Consider the following 6,983-nt stretch of genomic DNA (forward strand, 5'->3'; position numbering starts at 1 on the left):
GTGGCTACCATATCTTGATGTTTATCGTATGTTTCTAAACATCCTTATGTGATAAGTTTTGACAACATGCCAGTGGTTGAAGAATTCTTAATTGTTGACTTAATTTTTTATCATTGCTTGTTCGAAACTTCTCTTTACTTTTAAGCTACGTTTGAATTAAAATTCTTTGTCAAGTTGCTTACATCTCTTAACTCATACCTCTTATGCATTGAAACTTCTTTGGGTGCAATATTTTGATGAAACATTAAGGATCAAATTCTTGTTACCTAGTATACTTGTTGAGATGTTTTTTCTAGGTTTTTAAATCCTAATGCTTAACCCTTGGAAGAATGACCCTTAGGGATATGGATGATGCTTAGGTAGTTACCTTGTGATCTATTCCTCTCATGTTTCAGACTTCCATTTGTGACAAGTTTGATAATGTGTTGATGATTGGATGCATGATAATCTTTCCCAATTGTTAAAATGTTTTGGTTGAATCTTGTAAAATATGATAACATGAATCCTTTTGAGTTAAATTTTGAATTGTGCCATGATTAGGTTCGGTTGTCACCTTTACCTTCAAGATTTGACATGTTTGCCTGACACTTTGAATTAGATGTTCAACTTCAGTTTGTTTCTTCTATTGATGATGCATGTCAATCTTATTTGACATCTTGTTTGATACTTTGTCTTCATAACTTATAATCACATTTTTTAAGGTAGAATAGTACTCCATGTATGTTTAAGATTACAAATTGGAATTTTTTGGTTGCTTCATTGTGAATACTTGCTAATCATTGTTTCATGCCTAAATGTTTTGATACTTTGCAGTCATCTTTGTTAGGATAGAATAGAACTGCATGCATTCTTAGGATTACAATTTGAAGTTGTTTGATTCACTTTCCTTTTAAGAAATGTTGATTGTTTAATTTTGTCTAATTTTTTTGTTACCTTACTTTTTCAAGTGTGGTGACCTTAGGGTTTTGTTTGCCTTATCTTCTCAACTTTCCATGTTTGGTTGTTCTTTTAAGAACTTGTATGATGATTGTTATCTTTGCACTATGTCTTGATCACATGCTTTGATGTTAGGTTATTACCTAGAAGCTTAAGCTTGATGTTTTGTTTTCCTAATACTTGGTTAAGTGTGGCTTGTCTTATGTTTTGTTAGACTTAAGTTAAATGCGCTTTGAAGTCTTATTTGGTCAAGTTTTACTTATCTTGAGTCTTGGTTAAGTACTTAATATGTATGTTGGTGTTTACCTTTAATACTTGAAGTTGTTATTTTCTTTGAGTCTTGTTGGGCTTAAGTGATGATTGTTTTAGTTTTACTTAGTTAAGTTTGACTTGCTTTAAGTCTGGGTTAAGTACTCAAAGGGGGGAGTTACCTTTAAGATGTGAATTTGTTGTTTTTTTCTTAGCCTTGTTAGGTAGTTGAGGCTAATTATGGGGTTGTTACCTTTATGCTTTGTAGTCACCTTTATGCTTTTTAATTGTGGCTTGTTCTTGAGGCTTTGTTAAGTACTTGAAATCTATTTTGGTTTGCTAAATTTATTCTTTGTAAAGTTGTTTACTTTCTATGATTGTGTGATAACATGCTCTCATAGGACATCTTAATTCAATATTGGTTAAGTTTGAATTAAGTTAGACCATAGGATTGATATCCAAGCATGACAACATAGTTAGGTTCCCTTGTATCTTTGACCTTAAGGCCATCTTGCATGATAACTTTAGGATAGAGATTCCTTTGAAACTCAACCCTAAGTCCACAATGCATGACAACAAGTATGATCAAGTCTCCCCTTAGACTTTTGTCTTTCTTTTGCATTTCTTTGAGATCAAAAACCCAATAACACCTAAAAAGGTTAAACAATTTCAAAACTAAAGGTGAAGTACTCAAGTATCACTTGCTTAAGGGAACCACTTAAGGTATTCTCCTAATAAAAACATTAACAAATGCAAACTCTTTTTGCCTTAGGGCTCTTCTTTTCTGTTGAAAACCTTTTCATAAAAGGACAATTGTCCATAAAAAACACACAACCAACAAAAAAACAGTTTTTTAGTAGAACTATAGTGCTCTGATTTCTCTATTGCACGTTAGGGATACATAGGCACATGGTTCAGGAAACCCTAACGAGCACAATAATAAAAATCTTTTGTTTCCCCTTTAACAATTCATCCATTGCATTCCCTTTTGGTCAATATGATGTTACTCGTTAAAAGAAAATAGTTACTGATAAAATGCCAATAGACATCGCTTTTAACAAAAAAAATATTTCCTAAATGAGACATTAGACAATGCTTTTTTATAAAAAAGCGCTAACAAAGTGGAGAATAGAAAGCGCTTTATAAGAAAAAGTTATGCCTATAGTGGAGAACAGAAAGCCCTTTTAAAGAAAGTGCTGCCTGAGAACTAAAAGATACATTAGACAACATTTGTAAAAGCGTTGTCTAAAGGGGGATAATAGAAAGCGCTTTTCAAGAAAAAAGTGCTGCCTAAAGGTACAATATAAAGCATTTTTCAAGAAAAAATTGTTGCCTAAAGGTACAACAGAAAGCACTTTTAAAATGAAGCGTTGGGTAAAGGGGACATAAGGAAGCACTTTTGCATTTAAAAAAAATGTTGTCTTTACCTACAACAACGCCAATTTAGGCAGCACTTTTAAGCGCCGTCTATGCCAAAAAAATGCTAGCTTTTTCCTTTTCTACAGTAGTAATTAGCAAACATTAGATATACACACTCTTTGATGAGAACTACGAGAGTGGATCCTATGGAGTACCATGGATGTGAGAGGTGATAATACCTTCCCCTAACGTAATCGACTTTCGTACCCGAGTTTGGTTGCGAGGCCATCTCCTTTCTTTGGTTGAGGTTTTCTTGATATTTTTTTCCTATTAGGATAGATAAATTTCAATGACAACCCTGTTTTATTTTTCTGTGTTAACGACATTTCCTCCTTTATATTATTGAATTATTAAATTGGTCGTTGCTCCAGATTTCTCTAAATTCCCTCAACATCCCATCTTTCATTTAGAGGATATATATTTGGATGTTTTATTTAATCTGTTTAATTTGCAATCATATTCGTTAATAGATACAAATATAAAAAAAATACACTTCTCACATCCTTCGTCTTCAAAAACAAATTGATCCAAATATGACGGATACCCTTTCTTTTTTTTTTTAAAAGCAAAATATCATTAACGGAAGAACTAGGAGTTCCTCAATCCATTTACAAAAGCCGGAAATAGCCAACCAAAGGAAAAATTACCAACCAAATAAAAATTATGATAAGAAGAACATAGGGTCCTTAATAAACTCATAAAAAGAGTATTTGGAATGGGTAATATTCCCACAAAAAGACCATCTCCAAATAAGCAACTTAATATTCCAAACGGCATTATTAACGCTCCACTTTTCTTTCCTAAAACACACCCTGTTCCTTAAAATCCACAAATGCCACGTTGTCGCAAGCCACATAGCACCCTCCTTTCTATGCTTCACCTTCACACAATCGAAATAATCATGTCATTCCATGAAGTTTGCTAAGCAATCTTCCTCCCTATTTTCCTCTTTACCAACCCAAATTGCTACCTCCCTCCAAATCCTTTTCACCACCGAACACCTAAAAAAGAAATGATTTCTATCCTCCAAACAACTACCACACAAAGAGCATAATAAATTATCAATAGAGAAAGACAAACCTCTAAAAGCCAAAAGATCTTTAGTTGGAAGCTTGTTGAGAAAAAGTCTCCAACCAAAAGCTTTTATTTTAAAAGGTACCTCCAATTTCCATAACAAACCAAAAGCATCATCACTTTTATTTTTTGGACCAAACGGGATACGCAATTTTTCATAAAAATTGTAGCACGAAGCTACCGAAAAATCCGCATCCGAATTGGCTAACCACGCTACTTCATCCTTTCCCTCCGACCAACCCTCAAAAATCTCCAACCGCTCCTTAAAGCGCAAAAGGTCTCCAATAACCCGTTACTTTCCAATAAACCATTCGAAATACCAAGATTACTCCAATGCCATCTACCTTCTCTCCATCCTCCCATTGCCGCCACCGAAACGTTTTTCAAGCAAGAAGCCTTGAATAATTCCGGAAAATACTCTTTCAACACCATATCCTCCAACCATCTAGCTTCCCAAAAAGGAGTTTTAAAACCATCATGAATGGAAAACCTACAATTCTCAACCAATGGTTCCAACAAAAAACAACCACCTATCTTTAATAAATCCTTCCACCAAAAAGAACATGAAGAAGAAAATTTTAAGACTTTATCAACACCAAAGATCTTAGTAGATAAGTCTCCATATCGCGACTTCAAGACATTATACCACAAGGAATTAGAACCTTTAATAATTCTCCATCTCCATTTATTAAGAAGAGCTAGATTAAAAAAAGTAATATTTTTCACTCCAAGCCCCCCTTTCTCCAACGGTGAATTAACATCCTCCCACCTTACCCAATGAATGGATCTCTTTTCCCTAACTCCTCCCCACAAAAACTTGTTAAGAATGCTTGTGAATTTTTTCACAATGATGCTCGGAGCTTTAAAAAAGGATAAAGTGAAAATAGTTAAAGAACTAAGCACGGACTTTAATAAAGTGATCCTACCTCCCAAATTCAAAAAGCAATTAGTCCATCCTTCCAAACGCTTCTTCATCTTTTGAACAAGAGGATTCCATGTGGATTCCTTCCTAGGATTGAATCCAATGGGGATGCCAAGAAAATAGAAGTTTCTATCTTCCCTCCTACAAGAAAACAAGTTAGAGACCGCCTCCAAAAAATAAGTATTGGAATTAATTCCAATCAACTTGCTTTGGTGATAATTAATGCCTAAGCCCGAAACAATTTCGAAAGCCCGAAGCACCGCTTTTATCGCCCACACATGCCTCCAACCCCCTTCTCCCACAATTAAAGTGTCATCCGCAAATTGGAGCAAATCCACCTTACAAGTACCACTAATATCGAAGCTTTGAAATTCACCAATTTCAATGGACTTCCTCACAAGACCCGCTAAACCTTCCGCCACCAAAACAAAAAGAAAAGGAGAAAGAGGATCGCCTTGTCTCAAACCACGAGAAACCATAAATTCCTTGATGGGACTCCCATTAACTAAAACCGACATACTACTTGTGAACACTAAAAGCTCCATCCATTGCAACCATTTTTCTCCGAATCCCATCCTTCGAAGCATGTATCTAAGAAAGCTCCAACTAACTTTATCATATGCCTTCTCAAAATCAACTTTAAAGAGCATACAATTCTTGCCTTCTTTTCTTGCAAAATCCACCACTTCGTTCGCCACAAGTACACCATCCAACAATTGTCTTCCGGGTACAAAGGCACTTTGACACGGAGAGATGATGGAATTAAGCACCTTTTTCAACCTACCCGCCAATAACTTTGCCACCACCTTATACATGTATCCCACCAAGCATATAGGCCTATAGTCATCCAAGGATAAAGGATTATTAATCTTCGGAATTAAAGAAAGGAAAGATGAAGTAATGGCCTTAGAGATAGTTCTTCCTTCAAAAACTTGATTAAAAAACCTCACAAAGTCAAATTTAATGAAATACCAACACTTCTTAATGAAAAGAAAAGAATACCCATCCGGACCCGGACTTTTATCTCCACCACATTCCCAAACCGCTTCCTTAATTTCTCCTTCAAGAAAAGGTTCCCTTCTTGATTAAAGTTTTAACATCGTAATATTTTATTACTTTGTATCCGTAATTTTTATCTAGGACGAAATATGACAGGTACCTCACTAATATGTTTTGTATTAGGCTGGCTTTTTTAAAAGTTAACAATTTGTTTAAAAAGTAATATTAAATAAGTATTATCAACTATTAATTAATAAATTTAATATACATGCATAAATTTAAATACAAGATAAAAAATTATAAATTTGATAAAATCTCATGTTGCATTAGATTATTAAAATGACACCGTTTTTTGGCTTTTAAAAAGACAATATTAATTAATAATCATACATACAAACAGACATAGTGCCAATATTATGACTTTTGATTATACCTATTCACGTTCACGACCCTAACCTGGACGTTGATTAAAATATGGCAGTACACGTGATTAAAATATGGTGCAGTTGTTCTGACTCGATCGGGTTTATGTAGCACTACACGTGATTTAAGTTCCTATAGCTAACTTCAAGTATTAAAAAGAACAACTTGAAATTTTTTAATAACAAGTTCATCATGTACTATGAAATACAGTACTACTTTTTTTAGGTTTAGGTACTACTTTCGGTTTTTCGGTTTCATAACACATCATTCATTAGTTAGGCTGTAATATAGTATTGTGGTTTGGTTAGAAAGAGAACCTCAAAACATGGATCATGAAATTTGTTTCAAATATTTACTCTTTGTTAAGTCAGGCCTACAGATGGACCATGGGAACGTAGAAAATATTAATAGTAGATATTATATTTATTATAATTAAATAAATAGTGTTGTTTATTTAAGTTACATTTCCTACTTTGGTGCCGACACAAAATATTAGATTTCTTTTATATTTTGATCCATCCATGAGATCGCTACGTGTTTTTTAAGTGATTTTTATACACGTACATGGCCATTTTGTAGGCGTGTAAGGCAGACTATTGCATATGACCTTAAAATTTTCACGATTAAATTATAATATTAAGGCAGGCTATTGCATATAACCTTCAAAAACTTGAGACGTCTCTATGTAAATATACTATATTTAATAAAAAAATTAGTAGTTGTTATGGGTTATTCGTAACATCCATAACAAAAGAACATAACGATTTTCTTGTGGAATAATGACATAGCGGGTAAACTTTCATATGCTCAAAAGTATGCAATATTAATTATCCTTCAGTAAATCAATTTGTGTTTAATTTAATAAGACGAACATTTATCACGTGTGAATGATTTCTACCGCTCTTAATATATATGGATGAAGTGCGTCATTTCAGTTATTAAAAATCATTTTCACTCTCAC

This window comes from Vicia villosa, unplaced genomic scaffold, assembly GCF_029867415.1.
Source record: "Vicia villosa cultivar HV-30 ecotype Madison, WI unplaced genomic scaffold, Vvil1.0 scaffold7, whole genome shotgun sequence".
In the NCBI taxonomy this organism is placed as follows: Eukaryota; Viridiplantae; Streptophyta; class Magnoliopsida; order Fabales; family Fabaceae; genus Vicia; species Vicia villosa.